This window comes from Vidua macroura, chromosome Z (assembly GCF_024509145.1).
Source record: "Vidua macroura isolate BioBank_ID:100142 chromosome Z, ASM2450914v1, whole genome shotgun sequence".
Classification (NCBI taxonomy): domain Eukaryota; kingdom Metazoa; phylum Chordata; class Aves; order Passeriformes; family Viduidae; genus Vidua; species Vidua macroura.
Window position 1 is genome coordinate 2930860 of NC_071611.1, and position 24269 is coordinate 2955128.

General features: G+C 42.2%; 1 long non-coding RNA gene across 1 annotated transcript in view; it reads left to right on the forward strand.

The window, feature by feature from the left end:
* LOC128821405 (uncharacterized) overlaps positions 1 to 23041 on the forward strand; it is a 28797-nt gene extending 5756 nt beyond the window's left edge. Inside the window, exons 2-4 of the long non-coding RNA XR_008441102.1 lie at positions 5834 to 5935; positions 21920 to 22092; positions 22856 to 23041. This is a non-coding gene — a long non-coding RNA (uncharacterized LOC128821405). The remainder of the gene's footprint in view (positions 1 to 5833; positions 5936 to 21919; positions 22093 to 22855) is intronic.
* The last annotated feature ends 1228 nt before the right edge of the window (positions 23042 to 24269 follow it).

A 24269-nucleotide genomic window follows, 5' to 3' on the forward strand; every position in this document is an offset into this window, starting at 1 on the left:
AAGCTTATGCTCATTTTAAACCCCACCAGGAAAAATTACTTGGGGGTTTTACAAAGCAGAAACATGACTTCAGAGCTCCTTACAGGGCTGCACAGCTCAATTCCCTCTGAAATGGAGATGTGGGACCTGTGTATTTTTAAAATTATTGTCTTGCTCACATCATTTAACTGTCAGGAGTTAAGAGGAATGTCGTCATATGAGACTCCTTTGCAGTCAGTTCCTCTCTGTAGGGAGAAATTAATATCTCCAGAGAGTGATTGGTATCTCTTTTTCCTAACATACCTAGCTGAGTTGTGAAAAAGGAAAAAACAAAACCCGAGGGTGTTCTGCCTCTCTTTTTCCACTGGCTGCAGAGGGAGCCTGGTGGCTGAGCTTTTGGAGGTCTGTTTGCAGGCAAGAAAAGTTCCAGCCTAAGAGACTTTGCCAAGGTCAACCTTGACGATTTTGGAAATGGGATCTGTAGTCTCAGGCTAGTACTTTTAAATCACTGAACCATCTGCAACAGGCCTGTAATCTATATCAGGTCGGGCACTGAAGTTCTGGGGCTAAGAAAACCACCCCAAAACTCGCCCCTTTTTATGATTCCTGCTTGTTTTCTTCTTATGGATTGGAAGGGAACTAAGTCTCATCTTGAATGGAGCACACACATATGGCTGGAGGAGAAGGCTGAAGAATTACCAGATTTGGGGAAAGAAGTAGTGCAAAAAGAAAAAAAAAAAAATTGGGGGTGCTGAAAGTGTCTGCAGCACTGCAGTGGTGAATTGTGGGGCTGAGTTTATGTACGAACAGCCCAAGGGGCTGGAACAGCTGGATAAGACCCTGGAGGGTTGTGATGGGCACAGTGATCCCTGTGGGATCATTCCACCCTGGAAATAAAACACCATTTCTTTTCAGGGAACACCTGTCAGTCTACCGATGGGCTGGTGCTCAGTGGTACAGGCTGCATGAATAACAGAGAAATCATTCGAACAATTATCTAATTAAGGCTAATGAGAGCCTGAATCACTTATGGCACACCTAGGGCTGATGAGGAATTCCTTGAGAAAGGGCCTTTTGTTAGCAAACACCAATTCATCAGTGTGGTAATGAGCAGGCCTGCTTGTTAAGAACATTTTCCAGACTGCAGGGTAGTGCCAGGTGGTTGGGACTCACCTCCAGACCTACCTGTGCCTGCTCATCCCCCAGCAGACAGCTGCTGCAGCCTGCTTTTGAGGCACAGGGTGCTGACAGCACAGAGATGTGTATTTTTAAAGCCTTCAAGCTCTGGGTTTCTCTTTGGCTTGTGCTGCTAAAGGAACGTTCCCAGCATACCAATATGACAAAGCTTTCAGTGATCTGGTGGCCTCATGCAAATTAAAAAAAAAAAAAAAAATCAAACCCACCAATTTTTTGGTCAGAAGAGTGAGGTGGTGCATGATCAGCGTGATGGGTGACGAGTAACACTTGAGCCAAATGTTCTGCAGGGCTGCTGTTTGTGTTGGGAGCTTGGCCATGTGCTAAGGTACCTGAAGCCAAGCCTGGATAAATTATCTTTCCACTTCTGTGCTGAAAGCACAGTCATCAGAAACGCATTGACTTCAAGGGACGTGGCCTCACAAGGGTCTTGAAAAGAAACAGTTTGCAAAAGCACATTTCTCTCATAAGAAGCCATAAAAGAATAGAGAAGAAATACCATGTACAGCTAGAGGGGAAAACTTTGGGATGCTGACAGAACGCTTGGCTGAGTCGTAATGACTTTGCCAAGTGAGGCTCTACCAGGGATCAACCTGTGGTGTTGAAAGCAAATGAAAAAATCAGGGCATTTCAGAACAGTTGCTGAGGATGCATGCAGCACAGTTTCTGAGAATAGTTTCTGAGACCTTTAAAATAAGAAAAAAAGAACAAAAAACCAAATAAACAACCACTCAAACAGAAAAAACACCCAAAAGTAAAAAAGGTGCTCAGATGACCTTTTTTCCCATCACAGTCATTAAATGAAGTCACATCTCACAGCAGTTCTATCATATCTTTACAAGCACAACTACAACAATTAGCAGTTGGGGTAATTCAGTGGGGCTAATTATGATTCTTACATCCTCATTTAGATAATTGGCTTTTACAGTGTGGTCTTGGAGTCTTTCTGTGTCTTCCTCTCCCAGTCTCTGCATTGTGTAATGCAATACTTTGCTCCAAGGCGAAAGTTTACTACTTCTTCTTTCCCCCTCTGCTGCAGCAGTATCTCCCATTCTGCCAGTGGAGGCACAGAGTTTATTTAATGGATTTTATTGGTGCCTGTGGTAGAAGCTGTGCTGGCACCATTTGTGTTTGGATTGTCTGTACAGCCACAGTCACACACACACACACATGCACATGTGTGTAAATGTGAAGGAGGAGGATTTGGCTTCCTTACCACAGATCTCCTGAATGGTGTTGCTAGAAAGGGATTCATGGACTCGTAAAGTGGTTTGTGTTGAAAGGGACATTAAAGCTCATCTTGTCCCACCGCCTGCCATGGGCAGGGACACCTTCCAGGCCTTGGACATTTCCAGGGATTGGGCAGCCACAGCCTCTGTGGGCAACCTGTGCCAGGCCCTCATCACCCTTCCAGGGAAGAATTTATTTTAATACATTATATTCTATTAGTTCTATTCCTCTTGACTCCCTGTAACCATTTGAAGGCTTGCCATTATGTTGCCTCTCCATGGCTGACATGGAATGATCAGTATCATCTCCAGGGAGATCACCCAGGTGTGTGGGACATCATCGTTGGGATGGGATGGATTAACTTCCAGAAGTGTCATCCTTGCAGTGACACGGAGAGACCGAGATGGGACCTACGAGGGTCGGTGTGTGCAGTGTGAATGTCTGTACCTGAGCATCTTGCCTTGACTTCCAGTGAAGGGCTGGTCAATATATGCATCTAGAGCATGATTCATCCTCCCCCATCCTACACAGATGAATCATGTCCCAAATGCTGTCACATTTTCTGTCTATAATGGGAAAGACAGACAGCTCAGATGCACACAGCTGCACCACGTGTGCGCAGGGAGAGGCGTGATGAGTCTCAGCTAAATGACTGTCCTAAGGTTATTCAGGAAATCTGTAGCTCACTGAGATATCAAACAAGTACACCTTCATGTTTGAACCAAGTGCCTCATACATGAAGAATTTTCAAAATGCTGTCTGTTTTTTAATAATAAAAGTAGTCAGGTCAGGTAGATATTTTAAGACACAAAAATCCTGTTTTCCTGCATATGGTTCCAGTTATACAACCAGAGGGGAAAACAAATAGAGAAAATATGAAATATAAAAACCGTAGCTTCTAAACAGAATGTTTTTCAAAGGTTTCCATGAGGTGTTGGCTGTTCAGCAAAGCAGACTGTAAAACAATTTTACAAGCCACATTTATTCTAAGAGCTCCACTTATTGAAGTACAATTCAAACTCTTGTTCTGCCGGCCAAGTTCCATAAATTAAACACTTGTCCAATAACACATACCTCTCCTCTGTTTCTTTTTGGCTTTTTGTGTTTGTGCGTCTCTCTCGCTCTTATTTTTTTTTTTTTTTTTTTTTAATCCTTTGCAAATGGAAACAAAAAGGGTTTGCTTCTTTTAGGAATGGATTTAAGCAGCAGAGCAGTAAAAGTAAAAATAAGGCAAGGAAAAAGAAAACAGGTCAACAGACTAAAATGAGACTTTTGTTCCATTATTTTGCATCCTGCTGACACTGATTTACAGCAAGGGCTAAATCTGTGGTGTGAAGCTGTGTGATGTCAAACATTCAACTAAAGCTCTGCCTCTGGATATTATGAGAAACCAGCCAGGTGACCTGACAGCTAGGAAGGGAGGCTGGATGTGTGTTCTGCCTTCAGAGAGAACCCAATATCCCTCCCTTCCCTAGAGCATTATGCCCTAAGAGATGTGACCATCACCAGAATCAGCCTTTTCCTACAAGAGAGGGGTCAGGGAAGGGTGAGATATCCTGTCTGATCTGGAGCAGGAATGGACCTGAAGATATGTGAAGGAAAAGCCTTGCCAGTAGTGCTCCTGGGCTCACTGTGCCTTCCCTTTCCCACCTTTTCTCCTGCTTCTCTGTGCTGTCACCCACCTTCAGCTCATGGCGCTCTTTCAGTTTGCTCTAGAGCCTCATTTTCAGGCTGTGTCTAAACCTTGCAGATTCTTCCACTGAATCATAAAGATTGGAAAAAAAAAAACCCAAGATCATCAGGTTTAAACTTTGACCAATCCCCATCTTGTCACCTAGATCAGAGTACCATGTCCAGTTTTTCCTTGGGCACCTCCAGGGGTGGGGACTCCAGTGTTTAGCAACCCTTCCCATGAAGAATTGCTGTGTCCTCTTGTCCTGTCATATCACTTCTCCTTTAGCACAGGATCTGTCCTGCTGGTCACACCTGCCTTGTTGTGTCAGCATCTTCCTGAGTTTCACTTTGATGTTTCCCTGTCTTTCTCCTCCACACTGACCATGAGATGCCTGTCTTCATTTTCAGAACCAGTCACTGCTCCATCTCATCAGGAGGGAAAAATTAACTCCCACATCCCATTACACTGCTTCTACTTGTCAGAAGTGTTTCTAAACACCCTCTCATGTGGTGCAAAGCTTAGGCATCCTAACACGAGCTCCAAATAAATGAATGCCTTCTTTAATCCAGAGAGTAGTGAGGTGGGAATAATACAGCAAGGAACTGGACAATATCTCTGCTTTCTTATTAATTCACAGTGAAAACTTGGGTAAGTCAGCTACTGAGTGTCTCTCATCAATTCAGAGGTGACCTCTTAAATGAGATTAAATCTTTTTAACTCACTATAGTGATTCAGGGTCTTACTGTGTAAGGCTTGAGTGTGACAGACATGGGCAGCCAAATGTGAATCAGTTTAGAGCTGCCAGAGAAATTACTGCTCTTTGTTGAGGGCTACCTTCTGCCAGGCTGAGATACTATAACTGATGGGTGTGAAAGAGAGGACAGGGAAGGAAATGTGCCTTAGGACATTTTAGCGTGGAAGAAGGCAGATTTAATTTAGCTTCTGCTGAAGGTGATTTTAGGCAGCCTGTTCATGCTGCAGTAAGGTTGGAGGCAGTCTTGTTGTCAGTCTCAAAGGTTGAGGAGTGACCAAAAAATGGTAGGGACATTAGCTCCTTCAGAGGGACAGTGATTAAGGGTGGTGATTCCTGCTTCAGCTGCCCACCCAGTCTGCAAGAGCTCAAAGAGGGCTTTGAACAAGGAAGTTTTTATGTTTTTCTCTGTGGCTGCTTAGGTGGTGCCATGTGGTTTTCTTATGCCAAGGAGCACAAAGGGTGAGGAAGGGTTGGAGCATCCATGACTGCATCAGTGCTCTGCAGACAGGTGATTGGTGATCTGCAGCACCTGTGCTCCAAGATCAAATGGCTGATGTTAACATACACTGAGAAACCTTGTTTATTCTATGCAAAATTACCTTGTTGTTAAACCTTTAAGCTATTCATCTGGAGTTGGATATCCTGTACAAGCCTTGGGGAGCTGGGAAAACCCCTTCAATCTGGTGTGAAATACATTGGTGTTTTTTCTAGCTTAGCTTAGCAAAGCTTTGCTTGTAAATATTTTAACTGCAAACACAATCACATGGTGTCTGCTGTTCCTGGGCTGATCCAGCTGTCTTTAGGAATGCACGGTAAACCACAGACTGTAAAATGCTAGGTGCTGTTCACAGTGGATTAAGATGTCAGAGCATGGCCATTATTTGGTTAAATCTTGGGACAAAGCACTCAGCATTTTAATATGGAAACCGTAAAGGCATTTCTCCATATAGTTCACATCGCTTGCTCCTTAATAGAAAGTTAATGGGGATTTTCTTTTTCAGATAACAACAATTTATCATGTGTTTCCCTGGTAACTACAACATTGTGAACCTTCCTTGAAAACTCCATTGGGATTCCTGCAATGTTTGTGAGCATAATGAATGGTAAGTGTAAGGCAAACCCATTGAATCACTTTATTTTAAATTCTGGCAGAGACATAATTTCCCACAGTTCATAAACATTTACAAAAAAGGAGTTTACATGAAGAAAAACAGTTGTTTTTATCACTCAGATCAAAGAATGCATTTATCTGGATGTATAGATGCATTTTCTGCCAGCTTTTGATAAACTCAGGTGACAATCGTTAAGAGGCTTCACAGACTAGTGCGGAACCTTTGAAGTCTGCAGCTTTCCTCACCTGAAAACACAGACATCACTTCTGCTCTCTGTTCTGCGTGAGCCTGAAGTTTGCACTTCAAAGATTGTAAACGACAGGACAAATTTCTCAAGCTGCCTCCTGGCTCCAGAGTTACTGGAATAAAATGGTAAAGTGTGGCGTGTTGCAGGATACTCATGAGCAGGTTGGATGGGGCTTGGAGCAACCTGGTCTAGCTGAAGGTGCCCCTTCAGGGCAGGGGGTTTGGAACTAAAAACCTTTAAGGCCCCTTCTAAATCAAACTTTTCAAGCATTCTTTAATTTAGAGTGTTGTCTCCACACCTCTGTTGCAGCTTATCTGCTCCTGTGCCATGGGATTGGCATTTGTGCACTGGAGAAATGGCCTTATGTCTTTTGGAAATGCGGTGCAAAGGATTCCCCTAATGTTAATGGTCTTTTCATTAGACCTGAGATGGAAGAGATGGAGAGAAGTGAGGGCTGCAGATAAAAACTTATGCGATAGAATCTGGCTGTCATCTCAGGTTTTGTTCCTCTGTAGTTAATAAAACATCACTTATATAAGTGAGAGAAGGGTCATTCATATCCATCAGTCTCAGTGGAGCTGCTCTGGATTCTTGTTGCTGTGCATAAAAAAATGTTTCTGGTGCTGTTGGCAAGTGGGGACTTGTTTACTGCATGATGGAGCAAGGTTTCTCTTGCTCTTCCTTTTGCTGAGGATTTTGAAGGGGTGTACAGAGCAACCCCATTCCTTTACAGAAATTTCTAACAAAAAAATTGTTAGAAGTTTCTAAGAAAAAAAAATTAAAATGGCTATAATACATATATTTTTAATTTACATCTTTCCAAATGTTTAATTTTGCTCTAATTTTTTTTTTTTTTAAGAAGCTAATATAATTTATCTACAATTTCACATGTAAATGTGCCCTGTGGCTGCAAGGTGAGTGGGGACATTGCTGGCTCATTCTGAGGCTGTCTCGAGTTGTGTCAAGTGTTGGCTAGGGCTCAGCCTTACCCACCGACACAGGTGGTGCTGTCTCCTCTTTCCAAACTTGTTTCTGGTAAAAAACTTAAACTCAGACCAAAATCTGCCTTCTGTCTTCTGGAGACTGACTGAGTTATGGATTTAGAAACAGTCTGAGGGTTAAGATTTGTGAACTTCAGCGCAGAACATCCCAGTGTATTGATTTATTTTCTTTTGTACAGGGGGCATTTTTTACCAATTTCTCTTGGCTGTAGTGGCAGCTGGGGTCAGTGGATGCCCAGTCCACATCTAGCGCTGGGAATGGGAATTAGTGCCCATTGTACGGGGATGAATGAGACTAAAATCTATGAAATCATATATTTTAGGTGAAATGTCCATGTTTGTGAGGAAGGGGAAGGCAAACAAAAAAGAGTGTTTTGCCAGACCTCCTTCTGTGTATCATTTGCAAGTGTGAGTGCTGTGAATTCCCCAGACAAGGCTTGGAGATGTGTTCAAATTGAGCTTGGAGATCCAGGGGAAGGTCAAGGTTTGGCTCTTCCAGAGGAGAGGAAAGGAGGGAGTTGTTTATAGAGACAGATTGGACTCTATGAAAAGGGGAAGTGGAGACAAAGCCATAGCCAATTTCTGCAATTAACACCTAGTTCTTCAAGTGGGAAAGAGGTGGAAATTTGGTATTGGTGTCTCTGAGTAAGGTACTCCCAATTTCACCCTGTGTGTGAGAATAACACTGGGTTCACTCTCACAGCTGGGTAGATGAATGAATTTGGGGATCACCTTTAGGCTGAGCAGAGTGCACTGCCTGAGGCTGGGAGTCATTTGCAGGTGCAGAAGTGATCTGGAAGGACATGGAGGCAGGTATTAGGAATTTAAAATTTAGATTTATTCGTTGGAGATTTTTTTAAATTAAGAAAAGTATCAGAGTTGTAGAGTTGTTTCAGGCCAGATATGTTCATGATTTGTACAGTTTGGGCTTTTTATAAAAAGTATTGCTACTTTTTGTTTAGCAATAGGAGCATGTAAGAAGATAGTGTTCAGGTGGGATTATGAATATGAAATGATTTGCTGCAGAATGATAGTTAGGGTTAAGTTTTATTCACCCCATAGAGAAAAGCTGTATGCTGCTCTCAGTAGATTTGGCCACCTTATTCTGAATTTTTTCTTGGTATGTATTCCTGCCCTTAGATCAGGGACAACCTCTGTGAAACTGGTGACTACAGAGCTACAGTTACTTTCAAATTTGCAAGTCCTGTGATGGAGAGTATTGATATCTCTCAGAATATTTAAGCTCTAGCCTCTTGATGTGCTTTGTGCCTTTTTCATTCTCTGTATTATTAGTACAAGTTATTTTTACAGGATTTGAAAGATGCATTGCAGAACCTTACTGCTGAACTTTGGCGCAGCGGTGAAGGAAAATACAGAGTTTGCATCAGCTTGTTTTACTCACAGTAAATTTTCACCCTGAGGGATATGCCTTATCTACAGCCAAGGTTAGGTTTAGAGCCGGGTTCTATTGTAATGCTCAAAATGCAACATTTTGTTTCGATGAAAGCTTCCAGTTATGTGGAGGAAACATCTAACTAGTATGAGTTATTTAAATGCCACACTCTTAGTCTTGTGTGACCCTGAGTGCTTTCTGCATAGCCAGTTCTTGGGTAATATAGGATTTATGAGACCAAAGGAGGCTTAATGAGGCTTACAATATAAATTTGCCAGTTGTACTGAGTCCAGTGCAAAGGTTGGGATTAGTTTGGAGGTCATGAAAAGTTGATTTGGAAAGCCAGGGGTTTGGCTGAAGCTTTCCTCGTGCAAAGGGAAGAACCAAGGGCAGCTTCCACTTGCTTTGAATCCCTTAGTCTGAACCTATCTGAGGTGAGGTTAGACTCAGGGTGCACCCCAGGCTCCTTGCTGTGGACCAAAATACCTCTCCACAAGGCTGCTCTGGGATTTCCTGTGTTTCCAGGAAGAGCTGAAATGCTGTGGTGACATAGTTGCTGAAGAAACACACTTTAAATAATTTTGTCCTTAACATTAGATATGTCACCTCTGTGCCATGGTTATGTTTTCCATGGCTACAGCACAAGTCAAATCCCATGGCTGATTCCCGTGCCCCACCATGAGTAAATACTTAGTTTTGCTCTATAAGAGAGTAAAAGGTTAGAACTCTTTCTCTCTTTGGATATAAAAGAATAATTTTAGAGAGACGGATGCCTTTTATTGCTAAAAAAGCAGTTTCAGGTCACTCCACATCCAGAAGTAACAGCTGTGTTTAGCAGAGTACTTTGTCAGAAGAAAATAAAAAAAGATCAAATGCAGAAAGGGAAAATAAAAGAGTTACAGTCTGCATGCATTAAAGCCTAGTTTAGCTAAATTCAGTGATAATTTTTCAAAGGAAAAAAGTACTGCAATAAAACATTTATTGTGTTTTTGTGCTTGTTGTCATTCCTTTGAGAAAAATGAAACAATTTTAAGACTCATTCTATACTAATTTTTTTTAGTTTTTCAGTTCAAACATTAAACAACAACAACAAAAAAAGTTATTCACACAGTTCTCGTTATAGATTTTACTAGAGGAAAAAGTCATAGCTTTCTGGATGGTCTGACCCATTCAAGAAGTCATCATTTGCTTTAAATGGACATTGGCAAGGTCCTTAATAAGGATATGAATGATTAAGGAAAACCAGATATTTGGAATTGAAATGAAGAAAAAAAGAAATCTGAGTATAAAAACCCCTAAAATACATGTGCTAGGAATAACTCATCTGCATGACTTGTACTCAGACCCATTTGGTGGAGAACTGTTGAAGCCTGAGGCAGAAAACAGGATGTTTGGGCAGCAGAAGCCAACTTGGAGGCTGTAAAGCGATTTGTTTCTATTTCCTTGTATCAATTTGAACAGTCAAATCAGCTTTACAGCTCTGAAATAAACACAGTTGGGAGTTTATGTGAGTTCAGGATGGTATAACTGCATGGTTTGGGCATGGTAGGGAAAGGAGAAGAGACATTTGCATCCAATTTGCCAACATGTTCCTCAGCTGACATATCAACAAGCTGGCTGAGGTAATGGGACAGATAAGTTTTTTAAGCTGTAAAAGTTTAAGAAGCTGAGAATCTGGAAAAGGGAATTAATTTTGAAGTTCAGCAGTCATTCATAGCAGATACACAGGATGGTGTGAGGGGACCTTGGGCACTGCTGCTCCTGCCTTGTTCCTTGACTTGGTGCAAGGGAATTTTGACTCATTGGAGAACGGACACGCACGAAGCAGAGGAAAAGCGACCTGTGGGCTGCATTCAGCCCACCAAAATATCATCCAGCCTGGCAGCTGTCTCTCCCTGACTCCTGTCCCAGGCACAATGAGCTGCTCCACCTCTGCGGGCAGCTGGCTCCTGGCTGCTTCTGTCCTGGGTTGTGACTTGATCAGAAAATACTTCTAGTCTTCCAGGCAAACATGGAAGAATGTTGTGCTCATTGATTGAGCTGAAAATGAGGGCAGCTGAAGGAAACATCATTGTTTTATCAGACCTGCATTAAGTTCATGCTTTTCTGCAGTAATATGAGTGTCTGAATTCTCTGTCCCCAGTGGGGTTGGTTGGATCTATCCAAAGCTCCAACATTTGTGACTCAAAGACATGAAGTCCCTGTTCAAGCCCTGCTGAAGTCAGGGGACACATGGATTGCTCTGTTGTCCTCTCTGGATCAGGCTCTGGAACAGGCCACCTACTGAGCTGAAGCTTTAGGCTTTTCACCAGTTTTAAAAGTGATTAATATGAATGTTGATAATGACTGGTTTGTAGGTCTTGCCTTTGGCTATCCTCAAAGCTGCTTAGAGAATTGCAATCTTTATATGACCATGGATATCTCAGCCATGTCACTGACCTCAAGGGCAGCACAACCTCCAGGGATTTATTAGTACAGAGAAACTCTTTCTGCTTCTGAAAGTCTCTTAAAATATTTTATGCAGCATATACTTGCTTATCTCTACACTTTCTGAGCATGGTTCTTCCATTGCCTAAGGCCTCAGTCAGCTCTAGAAATAACCCTGTCCTTGCTTTGGAAAAGTGCATGAACTGCCTTGTTTCATGTTTTACAGGTGGGGAGCCTAAGAGTAGGATCATTTAAGTCTGACATGTTTGCTTGTGATTATGGAAATATCTGTAATCAAACATTTTAACAGTCAGTGCTATTTTCTAATCTGTGTGTGTGCAGTCTGATGTCTTTTGAAGGCAGCAGGAGGCAGGAAGGCCTCACAACAGGGAAAATTAAGCCAATTATCTCTGAGTAGATGTAAGGACTAAATGCCCCAATTTTAACCTACCACTTCAATACCTCTACGATTCAGCCTTTCCCTCTGCAGTGAAAAGGGAATCACGCTGCTGGGAGCTTGGGGCAGGACCTCAGGGAGGGAGATGAGGGTTTAAAGAGCTTTTCAGCCCTTTGCTTCTGTTCTGACAACCCCTTCCAGCACCACGGGAGGTGTTGTGACGTCACATGGATGGCATGGTGATGATAAGTGGGCCTTAGCTCTGATCACAGTATCACAGAATGGTTTGGAACGAAAGGGGCCTCGAAGACCATCTCATTCCACCTCCTGCCATGGGCAGGAACACCTTCTACTAACCCAGGTTACTCCAAGCCCTGTCCAACCTGGCACTGAACACTTCCAGGGATGGGTTGGGCTGGTGGTGTGGGCTGCCATGGCTAAACCCTCTGCTGTGGATGATCCTACTAGGGGTGGGCTGATGAGTGTCAGTCCTTTCCTCCTGGCCTCTCAGACTGGGATCCAAGATCCTCTCCATCATTACTGACACATGTTTTGGCCTTAAGCCCCATCCCTCCTGTGTATAGAATTTATTTCTCTATCATGGCTGAAGTACCTGGTGAAGTTTATAGAGGTCAGCACAGATAAGTATCCTACAACAGCCTTGACATAGAAGTTTATGTGGATTTAAATATCCAAAGAGTCTCATGTGAAAAACTGATTTTCATGGTATTGCCATTGGTTAAATAGATTTCAGGTCTTTATTATGCTATTGAAATACTTGAATCACCACTTGAACTAAATGAAAGCTTACTATGTGTGCATATAATTGTTTTTCTCGCTACCTATTACTTGATTGGGGTTGAGTAAGGTTAGCAAAAGCATTAAATTAATTTTCTTGTAAAGTTATGCATTATGAAGTAAGAGGTATAAAAGTTACATTCTGCATGGCAAATGTCTTGAGGGTTTGGTTTATAGACTTGTTTATATTTTTATTTTAATGATTATTGCTTTCTTTGTGTCATTTCCATTTTTGAATCTCCATACTCATTACATTTTTATTATCTCTTTTATAAAATAAATGGCAGCAAACCAGACAATTTTGTTCTTAGAATAAATAGATCCAAATCTATCTCTCAATAAATTAAATGTTGTGGCTGCAAGAGGGACTTTTCCAAAGTCACTAAGCTGAAGGCAAAGCCAATTAATAGCTGGCCTTTCATTTTTATGGACCAGGGCATGCAGCACATCCATCTGACTTGGCAGATTTGAAATTATCCGAGAGATAGCTGAACTATACTGAAAGATACATGAGCAAAATTAGTGCTCATGGAAGGCAACAGATCAACAGCCATAGAAATCAAATCCTTGTGGGCTATGTGGAAACCCTACTGAAGTAATTTTGAACACTCTTGACTTCAGGGGGTTCTGTGTGAGGGTCTCTGCCTCGTAGCATTTTGGGGGCTAAGCAAACTTTAGCCACTAATTATTACTGTGGATCCTAACTGGTACATATTCCCAAACACCTTGTGAGACCTGTAGGTGTAGCCTGTTCTTTTTGGGAATCTTTCCAAGCACCAAACAGAAGTGTGTTTGTTTCAGAATCACAGAATCACAGGATGGTTTGGGTTGGAAGAGACCTTAAAGATCATCTCATTCCACCCCCTGCCATGGTCAGGGACACCTTCCACTATCCCAGGTTGCTCCAAGCCTCATCCAGCCTGGCCCTGAACACGTTCTAGGAGCTGGAGATAGAAAATAGGAGTTTAATTTGTATATCTGCAGTATAAGTGCAATTACTCTTCATAATCTTGTGGGTGAGGGGTCTAGAAAAAATGTCTCATGAGGAGCAGCTGAGGGAGCTGGAGGTGTTTAGTCTGGAGAAAAGGAGGCTCAGGGGGACCTTCTCCCTGTCTACACCTCCCTGACAGGAGGGTGGAGTGAGGTAAGGGTCAGCCTCAGCTGCCATGTCTGAAGGGAAAGGATGAGAGGAAATGTCTTTAAGTCTTGCCAGAGGAAGTTCAGATTCATATTAGAAAAAAAAATTCACTGTGAGAGTGGTCGGGCATTGGAATAAGTTACCCAAGGAGGTGATGGAGTCACCATCTCTGGAACTGTTCAAGGGGCATCTGGATTTTAGGGGTTATTGTGGTGGTGTTGGTTGATGGAGGTACTATCTGGTCTTGAATGTCTCTTCCAACCTCTGTGATGATTCTGTGATAAAATTAACTGGTACTTTTTAGTACTATGTGGCCTTTGTTCTCTGTAAAAAAAAATGTGTGTGTATAGATTTTGTTTTCAATAGCCTTTATTTTATTAGTATAATTTTGCTGTTCTGAAACATATGTCTATGCAATTTTTATCCTTTGGATCTAAAGCTAAAATCTACTCTGTATATACACAACAAGTCCTGGGCTACCAAGTCCTCCTCCTGGTTGCCACCCATAAATCCAATTTATAAACCCACAGACAAATCCTTTCTGCATCTAAGAACCAGCTGTGTTTCTCCCTGGGTATTTCCATGTAAAGTCTGTTCTAGAGCTTTGAAGAATTTGATGTTAATCAGTTCCTTCCTATTTTCTCTTGTTCTCCCAGTCTTCTTCCAGGCTCACTGGGAAGGTGGAGCCGTGGTGGTGAGAATAATTGCCTTGTTAGGAATAAGTGAACTAAATGAAATCAGCCCAGTGGTGTGAACAATAACATTTGGTAGCAGTCAGGCTCTGGTGTGCTGAGCTCCTGCCTGCTCAGCTGACCAGGTTGGCCTTGTGTTGTGCTCCTGTTTTTTGCATGTTTGTCTGTATCAAACTTTTCCTTTGTTCCATGTTTCTATCCCAAACTATCTTGGAGCAGAGCCATCTTTTTGGACTGGGAACACGTGGCCTAGTGGGATATATTATTAAGGCTTCCAAGAGGAACAGTAAGTTCCTCTTGGAAGCCTTAATAGAATAAGAATAAGAATAGAATACAATAAGAATAGTAAGAATAATGTGAATAATACTGAAGAATATAAGCTTTTTAGAACAGCTAACATGAGTTCTACATCTAAAAATAGAACACCAGCAAGAGAGCTCAAATTAAAGTAGGGTTTTTTGTTGTTGTTATTATTGTTGTTCTTTATTTACTGGGATTTGCAAGTGGATGGGGAATTGTATTTTGAAAAACTAGCATTTTACCTTATACATTTTCTAAATGGGAATTTTAGGAAATAGCTGTTGAACTGTGCCATGCCCTTACTCCATGGCAAACATCCCTCCAATGTACAGTAATTATATGGTTGCCAATAATGACATGGTTGTTTTGAACTCTCTTGTTGGAGTTTTGCCTTGGGCAGCAGGGAAGGATTTGGGATCTGATGCCTTGTGTGGTGGACAAAACATTTAATTGCATTTAAGCAATAAGCAAAATGTTTCTCTTTACACAGTCTTATTGCTGTTGGAGAGGGGGGAAGAGGAATTGTGATCCAAAAGCCTCTTAAATGGGATTTGAAGTGATGAATAGTTGTGGATATAGAAATGAGAATTTATGGAGCCACTGGCTATTGCTGCCAATCCTAATTATAATGTTCTATCAGGTACTGTTATTTGCATGGGGGTAAAATTTTCTGTGTTGGTCAGGGAGCTGGGTGGACTGTAGTACACTGCATGAATGCAGAATCAAGATATAGCCTTTCCAGAGGTAAGTAGCATCCTGATTCCTCAAAGAGCCTGATCTAAATTCAAACCATGCAGGAACGAGGAGAGGCTTTAGTTACACAAGTGTGTGTAATCCGTTCTTTTTTGGGTGGCTTTCTGTTTAGTTTTGAATCATGGAGTCACAGAATGGTTTGGATTGGGGGGGACCTTAGTGACCATGCAGTTCCACCCCTGCCTTGGACAGGGACACCTTCCACTAGACCAGGTTACTCAGAACCCCATCCAGCCTGACCTTGAACATCTCCAGGAGTGGGGAGTCTACAACCTTTTTTTCCTGTCCCTGCATGCCTTGTCCCCAGTCCCTGTGCAGCTCTCCTGGAGCCCCTTGAGGCCCTGGCAGGGGCTCTGAGCTCTCCCTGGAGCCTTCTCTTGTGCAGCTGAACAGCCCCAGCTCTGCCAGGCTGGCTCCAGAGCAGAGGGGCTCCAGCCCTTGGAGAATCTTTGTCACCCTCCTCTGAACTTGCTCCAACAGGCCCGTGACCTTTTGTATGCTTTGTTGTATAAGTGAAGAACAAGAGGGTTGAAGACCTTTGCGAGTTCTATGGATTGTGTTCCTCACCTCCATGACATCTCTGGAAACAACCTATAAATCCATGCTCATGTGGCTCTGGTCTGAGCTGGCTCACATGGCTGGGGAATTTGGGAACTCTGGCACTGCAAGGCAGGATGCGACATCTTGGTCAGAGACGGTAATGAGGGCACCAGGCACCCTGTTGTCACCTCTAGTTCATGTTCCCTCCTGTGTCAGGAGGCTTTGGAATAACAGGGACTCCAAGGCATGGACACTGGTCACTGCCACCAAAGGTAGCCCTGCAAGAGACATGTCAAAAGGGCTGTGCACCCTGTGGTGATGGCTGTAACCAGCAAGGGCTGGGGTTGGAGTGTGGAGGCTAGGACAATGACAAGAGCATGCCAGATTTTATTTTCACTCAGCTTGCTCACTGGAAATTAGTAAATCAGTAAAATATTCCCAGGCCATTTCTGTCTGTTTCTTTTAAACAATGTTCCTTGCCAGTAAATACATGCTTCCCGTGGCTGCCACTTTATATATTGAATTAGTAAAGCTTATTAAGTCCCCCATTATTTTGTTGCATGATGGAGAATACAGGTGTTTTTCCACATAAAATGTTCACATGACACAGCAGGAGTAGCACTTTAAGCCTTAATGGCATGCACTTGGTTATCTAATTTTTGCACATTAATCCTCTCAAGATGTCTGTTAACACAAACCTTGCTAATTGATGTTGCTTTAGTGTCTGCAAATGTATGATTCAGTTTTTTAAAGGAAATTGGAAGACCACAGAGCACTGTATTATGAATCATAATATCAGTGACATTTAAAGACATGTAAAATAGCTTAGCTGGTACGTGATATAGAATTATACCACAATCTAACCTCATCAACAAAAAAGTATTTATGTCTGATACACCCATTTTTGTTTATGTTCTTAGACAATTACTGCTGTGGCAAGACTTGGGCAAATGTCTTTATTTCAATGTGTTTCTGTAAGGAAAAAAGAAGGGATTCTCACCCAAAACAAATATCTAAAAATACATGGAGGTCCAAATAAGGTACTCTAGACTTCCCTTTTTAGTAAACAGGCACCTACAGAAGGTAAATCATCTAATCAAAGCCTAAGAGAATTCACATGTAACCCTTATGCAAACAACAATATTGAAACAAGCTCAAGTTCAAAACTATTTGTACCAAAAAAGTGAATACTTAAGGGACTTTAGGCATTCCTTTTACCTTCTTATTTGGAATGGGAAATAGCAGACATCCTGTTGTCTCTGTTTTGGCATATCTGAGGCCAGCAATTGTGTCAAACTTGCACTGTGGTCCTGAAATTTAAGCCTTTATTTCCATTCCAAAGGGATCTGGAATTTTAAAGTTACACGGACAAATTTCTGGATATTTGACTTGCAAAGCAATTTTTAGTTGAGTTGATTTACTGCTTGCAATAAAGCTGTTCATCAGAAAATGTGAACCTAATTAGCAAGTATCCAACCTACATCTTTCTATCATCTACTGACAACAAATGCACACAACAAAAATGGGAAAACTTGTACCAAAATTATGAAGAGATATTCAAATATAATCACCATTTCAACACAAAATCTTAAAAACCATCTGTGGATTTGGTGGAGCAGGACTTGGTAGGAACCATGGACAGAAAAGGATGCACATTATCACTGTTTTTGCTTAAAAATTTTGGCGTTAAGACTCCCATAGACAATCTTAACCACAGACATACAACTTAAATCCTCCTAAACCTCATGGCTTATTTATTGCATAGTAATGTTTTTAACAGAAGGACTGATTAGGTGTTGGAGCAAACTACCAGGGAAGGCAGTGGATCCCTCTTCTCTTGAAGTCTTCATCTCAAAACTGGAAGTCAACAGTGCTGCGCTCAATACAGCAGCTACAGGATGAAGTTTACAGTCAGTATTACGTGGGCTGACTGCTCAAATGCCCTGTCTGGCCTGAGCATTTATGAATCTCAGTGTTTCTAAAGTACCTACAGATCCTTGAATAAAAGACGCAGTTGGAAGTACAAGGTATTTTATGGGAGAGCTCCGTCTACCTCACGCGGAGGTAAGGAAAACCTCACGTGGCTACATGGTGAGCTCAGGTACAGCCACATCTCATTAAACTTATTACAACTTTCAGCCACGTGGGTGCCCAGACATAAATAAGCAGGCCAGCTTTACTAAAATACATATTTTTCTCACTCTGACAGTCATGCAAGGGGCCGCAACTGCCCGTGTCTTGAGGACAATTTCAACAGCAAGATCTTTCTCCTCCAGGGACTGCTCTCACTTTTTCATTGAGAAGAGGAGAAAGGAAACCCAATCCTAAACATATGATGATTTTATTATGTGAAACCCAATAGGAAATGAAGTAAGAATATCAGGCTGCTTTCAGTTTCCTAGCAAGGGATTTTGTTTTAAGTTGGAAGAGGGGCAGCTGTGTTGGATGCCCGCTTCCCTTTGCCTAAACATCAGTACCTCTTTAATTGTTGGGGGTCATTGTGTGAGTCATGTGGTACAAAGACAGATCAGGCTTGTTGGGAGCTCCTGAGCTTTGATCCAGGCTCTGCTGGTTCTCAGAGGAAGATTCAGCTGAAGAAGTGGAGGATGAAGGACCGCAGCAGCTCCTGGCTGTGTCTTGGTGTGCACACAGCGATGCCTGAGAGTGTACGTGTGTGTGTGTGTGTGTGTGTGTGTGTGTGTGTGTCTTTGTGTCTGTGTGTCTGTGTGTCTGTGAACGCCATATAAGCAAGCCAGCCAAATTCCATCTTCATGGACAGTTCAATGGAAAGTTAGCTTGAAAATGCAGTATATCATATTTCATGAATTTAATAGGGTTTTCATGATTTTACAAAGTGCTTCAACCAGACACTCATGGCTGGAGGCTGCACAGCAGGAGACCTAAAACACTGCATCTGTGTTTTTCAACTCTTGCCAGAATCCATTGAATTTGATCCGGAATGACTATGCATCTTTGGAATGTACATTCACTTTTCTCTTGCCTTATCCAAATAAAAGAGGGACATGGGGGGGTTGAGGGGGAGGGAGAAAAGAGTCCTGTGAGAATTCCATATGGAAACACTAAACTAGCATTATAAAGGATTTCCTATAAACAAAATTACGGTCACAAATTTTGGACTTGGACCACATTTGAAACAAAGGGCCCTTTGTCTCCTTCTTTTAATATATTTTTTTATCTATGTTAACACACACATTTTTATTTTTTTATGGCAATAGATAAACAGATGTACATGTATACACTCATGCAAAAATGAATGTATACATTAGTTTGAGGTCCAGTTGCAATCTCTCTTAATTTTTTTTTTGATTTCAGAACTCCTAACAAGAGCAAACTTTAATCGTTCTGTGCACTAAATCCCTTGAAAATAAATATCCAGGGCAACTTCAAAAGCCCTTAATTGGAAGCACATGTGTGGCGTTACAAATTTCTGGCTGAGGCGGCTGAGTTGTAATTTAATGTTATGATCTGCCATAAATATTATCCATAATGAGCAGACTTCATGTTACACTTCTGTACGTCAGATAACTGCAATATTTTTTGTCTGCTTTTGTTCAATCACTGAACCTTAAGTGAAGTTTAAAATTAGAAGGAAAGGAAGAAAGAAAGAATGAATTTTCCCACCAGGAAGCTGAATATTTCTGTCCTCCTAGCTGCAAAGAGAGCTATTGATTTTATTCTGTTTTCTTTGTTACAGTTTAAAAATGTGGTTAACAGATAATAACTTGAAGATGATGGGGGAAGGATAAAGTTTTGAAGTTGGTGAGATGATTGTTGTTGTTTTGCATAACTTTCTGATAGAAGCTTCCTGGAATATCTTCTGTGTTCCCCACTACCAAAGCAAACCCCAAACCCCCATAAGCTCGTTTCTACATGAAAATCTAAACCATTTCTGCCCCTCTGTTGTACCTGAACCAAGTCTATCACTCTTCAGAAACTTGATGGTTGAGGATAAAATTTTTTGTGTTAATTTTATGGATTGGTTTTGGATTGGTTTTGCAGCCTTGGCACAGACTGAGCATGATTATATGTATGTGTATGTGTATGTGTATGTGTATGTGTATGTGTGTGTGTGTGTGAGGAGGAGTTATTGAGCTAGACAGTGAATTTACAGTGGAAATGTGCAGCTGTGGGGATTATGCACTGGTTGCTTAAATGAGTGTGAAGAAATGCAGAAATAGCATGGGCCTGCAGAACAAGTCCACAGCCCCATGACTTGTATAGAGAGGCAGTTTGGTTTGGACTTTGACCAAACACATGGGCTGTGGGGTTTTTGCCTTGAAGAGTGCCCGAGGACTCTGTACCTGTTTAAAAGGACAAGCCTTATCTGGTGATTCTGACTTCAGGTATCCGAGGGTTGCCTTGGCAGGCTGTTCCCGTGGCCACAGCCATATCTTACTGTTCAACCTGGAGAAGAGAAGGCTCCAGGGTGACCTTTCTGCAGCATTCAAGTGCTTAAAGGAACCACAGAAGTGCTGGGAATGCTCTTTGGACCAGGGCCTGGACAAGGGGGAATGGCTTCACCCTGAAAAAAGGCTGGGTTAGATGGGATATTGGGAAGGATTTCTTGGCTGTGAAGACGGTGAGGCTCTGGCACAGAGCGCCCAGAGAAGCTGTGACTGCCCCATCCCTGGAAGTGTTCAAGGCCAGGCTGAACAGGTTTGGAGCAACCTGGGATAGTGGAAGGTGTCCCTGCCTATGACAGGGGATAGAACTGGATCAGCATTAAGGTGACTTCGAACCCAAACCATCCTATGATGATTCTCTTATTCTTATAGCCTGAGTGCAGGGAGTGCTGCTCTCTCCTGGGACATCTCTCCTAGACAGAAGACATTGCATGTCCTCAGCCTATGCTTCCTCCAGCAGAATCAGCATATCCTTCCTCTTTTCTTACACACACTCTCCTTTTCGTTGGAACTGCTTTTCTGCTTGATCTTAAAAAAAAAACAAAAACAAAACCAAACCAAACAAACAAAAAAAACAAACCTGCAAGAGTGAGTAAAAATCTGTCCAAGTGCCTACGGTGGGGACATGTCTCTATAGACTGCAGCATCTTGACATAAAGAGTGGCTTCTACAGCTACATGCTCAAGGAGTAATTCAGAGCAGGGAAGTGGTGAGCAGAGATACAACAGTTCCAAGCTGCAGGCACCACAGGCCCAGATATAAGGGAAATAGATGGCTGGAAGCAGCACTCTCTGTGGGCATGGTAACAAGTGGTCAGATGGCTGTGTGATGTTGGTACCTGTCTCTTTGGTTTTGGCCAGACTCTGGCTGCTGACACTGCTGCTGGGGAGAGACTGGGGTGTCTGGGATTATAACTCCTCCCAGGAGATGTCAAGCTCTCTTAGGAACAGTACCAATTTTTTTGTGGCAGCAGGAGGAGCTGCAAATCCAGTTCTTCAGGGTATCCACCCTGGAGTGGATATCCACCCTGGACTCTCTCTCTCTCAGCTTTGTCTTTCATTCCCAAAATGCCTGTATGCAATTTTTGCCTCTGCTGTTGCAGAGCCTTGAGCTGGATCACATCCTATCAGTTCTCATAGCTCATATCAGATACAGCAAGCTGCAAGCCAAGTTTGTTCCCTGTGCTACCTCTCCTTAGCCCAGCTGAGTTCACAGGGATGGATTTGTACACCTCTTTTCCTCTTTAGGTAGTGCAGAGCAGAAGCGAGGCTGTAAACCTTCCAGGTGACAGGTTATCTCCAGAAAGGTTTGCCAAATTGCTTTATAAACTTCAGATATGTAGGGGAGAAGATAAAAGCTGTAATGTCGCCCTTCAGAACCCCATGATGGATGTGTTGCTCAGTTTCTGACTGTGTTGGATGTATCTGACCAAATCTTTCATTACAATAGAGGAAACAAAGCTCCTCTAATCTCCCTCTCCCCTTCCACTTACATCTCGAGTTTCTGGAACCACAAGTGCCAGGACGTAGAGAGTCTGTTGTCAAAGTCTTCCTACCAGAGATGATGGAAATGCCCATTTCTCTGTGACTTCCAGCATCAGTATGTAGTCTGGGACAGTTTAGATAATGCTTGGAGACCTGCAGAGCCATGAGTGTGTTTCTGAAAACAATCAGCACTCAGAGTCATCCCCAGTAAAGCTTTAGGAGGCATTTCCAGTAGTTTGGACTACTTACCAAACCCAATTTAAACCGAATACATCACTGAAGAAAAGTTTCCCAGTCCTTCTTTCAAAATGATATTTAACACTTCACATTTTGCTTCCAACACGGGATCAAGAAATTATTTAGGAGTATGAATCATTTCAGTGTTTCAGAGCAACCCCCTGAAGTCACTCAGTGCCACCACCACCACTTCTGCCTGGCCATGGAGCCAGAGGTGACTTCCCCAGCATGGACTGGAGCAATGTAACTGCTGGAAGAGGAAATCTCTCCATTGTCACCTTACTTGCCATCAATTATTTGGGTGTGTGCCATTCCAGGTAAGATGGGGATGATCTGACACACTCCTTCAAACACAAGCATAGGAAAGCCGTGAAAGATGCTAAGAGATACCTGAAGTGAAAAAGTACTTGGTAATCAAGGTCAAACACTAGCAGTAAATTTGAGCCAAATAAGAGCTCAGTTTTCATGTGGCTACACATTCTTTCATCTTCATTTCTTCACCTCTCTGTAGTTTTACACTGATTGCCTCCTATAGGCTTTGGGACACCCTTCAAACCAAGCGGTCTGGTAGTGATGCTGACGATAATTCTTCCTTTTGGCTGGCTGGCATCCTGCTCTTCTTAACTAAAGCACAGCTCTCTGTCACCGCCCAAACAATTAATATCCAGCTAAACGTGTCAGAGTCCAGCTTGTCCTGAACACACAGGGGTCAGCCGCGCCCCTCACACTGCTAAACCAGCGTGGTGAGAGGGGCGTGGGTCACCTTAGTGCGTGTGCGGGGCAGATGGAAGGGAGCTGCTGCCCCGGCCGCTCGTTTTTCAGGACGTCGATAGATGGAGCTGAAGGAACAAAGCAGAGCGTGCGAGGGAAGGCACACATGGGTGTGTTTGCTTTTTTTTTTTTTTTTTAGTGTGCCAGGAAGGGATTGCACTTGTGAAATGAAAGAAGTGTAGCTGTGCGGTGAAGGGAGGGCGTGAGGGACGCAAGGCTGCTGCAGAGGATGGTGGAGGAGAGATGGAAAAGGAATGGAGGGCACAGAAACCTACATCTGGGACAAAATACCTTTTCTCTTGTCTACAGGCCTCTCCAGAGTATATTCTGCATCTGATTCAACTTCTACACATACAGCATCAAAATAGACTTTATTTTTCCTGGTAAATCTTGCACAGAATGAATTCTAGTGTATGATTTTGCATATCTAGCTTAGATAAGACAATCAAGACCATCACTCAAGTGCTTTGTGTGTCACAGATGTCCAGCTTGAGATGATCTAGAACTCAGTTAAGGCAGGTCAGGTGCACTTAAACTGTCCCTTTGCCTAAATAAATCACCTTGTGAAAAAATCCTCAGTAGTCAGTGTAAATAAGGATTCTCATGTCATGGTTTGCTTAGTCTGCTAATCAAAACATGTAGCTCTGAGCACTTACCATTTAGTGCAGCTTATGAAAATCAAGCATCATTATTGCTGTCTGATACATTATCACCAGCAGCCATATAATGGGAAAAATGTTTCTGGGTTGAAATGAGTGCAATTTATGATTCTAAATTGTTATGTATGAAGAAAGAAGAGTGCAGCTGGATATTCATTAGACACATTCAATTTAATGTATTGAAAACAGTAAAGAATATGTTTTAATTAATAAGCCAAGTGCACATGGCAATGGAATCTGTAAAGAGAACCCAAAGAGCTCTGCAGCTCTTACCGGGAAGTGAAATGGCAAAGCCTGCTCCTTTCTCTGGAGTGAGGTGACCTCTGTTCACCTGCAGACCACACTTCACCTGCTTTGGTTGTCTCTGCTTTATTGCCACACTTAGAGGATTTTGCCTCTCAGGTCCATCAGTGGTACAAAAGGTTTTTATGCACCTCACTGTTTGGACTTCCAATTTGCAAATCTGTTTCAGGAGGAAGGTAGCTAGCATATTCCAAAAATGTGGGCCTTTGGTTAAATTGCTTTCAGAAAGGGCACTTAAGAAGGGTTAGAAAGACACTAAAAACATTGCAAGTATTGCCTCTCTGCTGCAGTGTTGGAAGGAATGAATAGGAAAAAACAGGACATCAACAACTGTGAGGTTCATGTCCCTAAATGACCTTCAAAATCAAAACTGCATCTGACATTTCCCCTAGGAGTCTGAAAATGTACTGAAGATATCAACCAAATAATCTATTTCTTGTGAGGTCTTCTTAAGAAGACCCAAAAATAGAAAAACAGTAGCATGAACAATTATTAAAGTTACTCTTTGGAATGGAACTTTCATTCTAGCTCAAAAATCTTGTTGAAGAGATTTTTGGCACCTGACATTTACCAGGTTTGCTAGAAGCCAGGAAGTGAATCACCTTGGAAAATCTGAACAAAATTTTCTTGGCTGCCATCATGCAAAGGCAGATGAAATGTATTTCCAAAAAAATAAGACATTTTTAATGTGATTGCTAATTCATACCAACTAGCTCAAAATAAGCCAATATTTGAAGTTCGTAATTTAAATAGAATCTTTT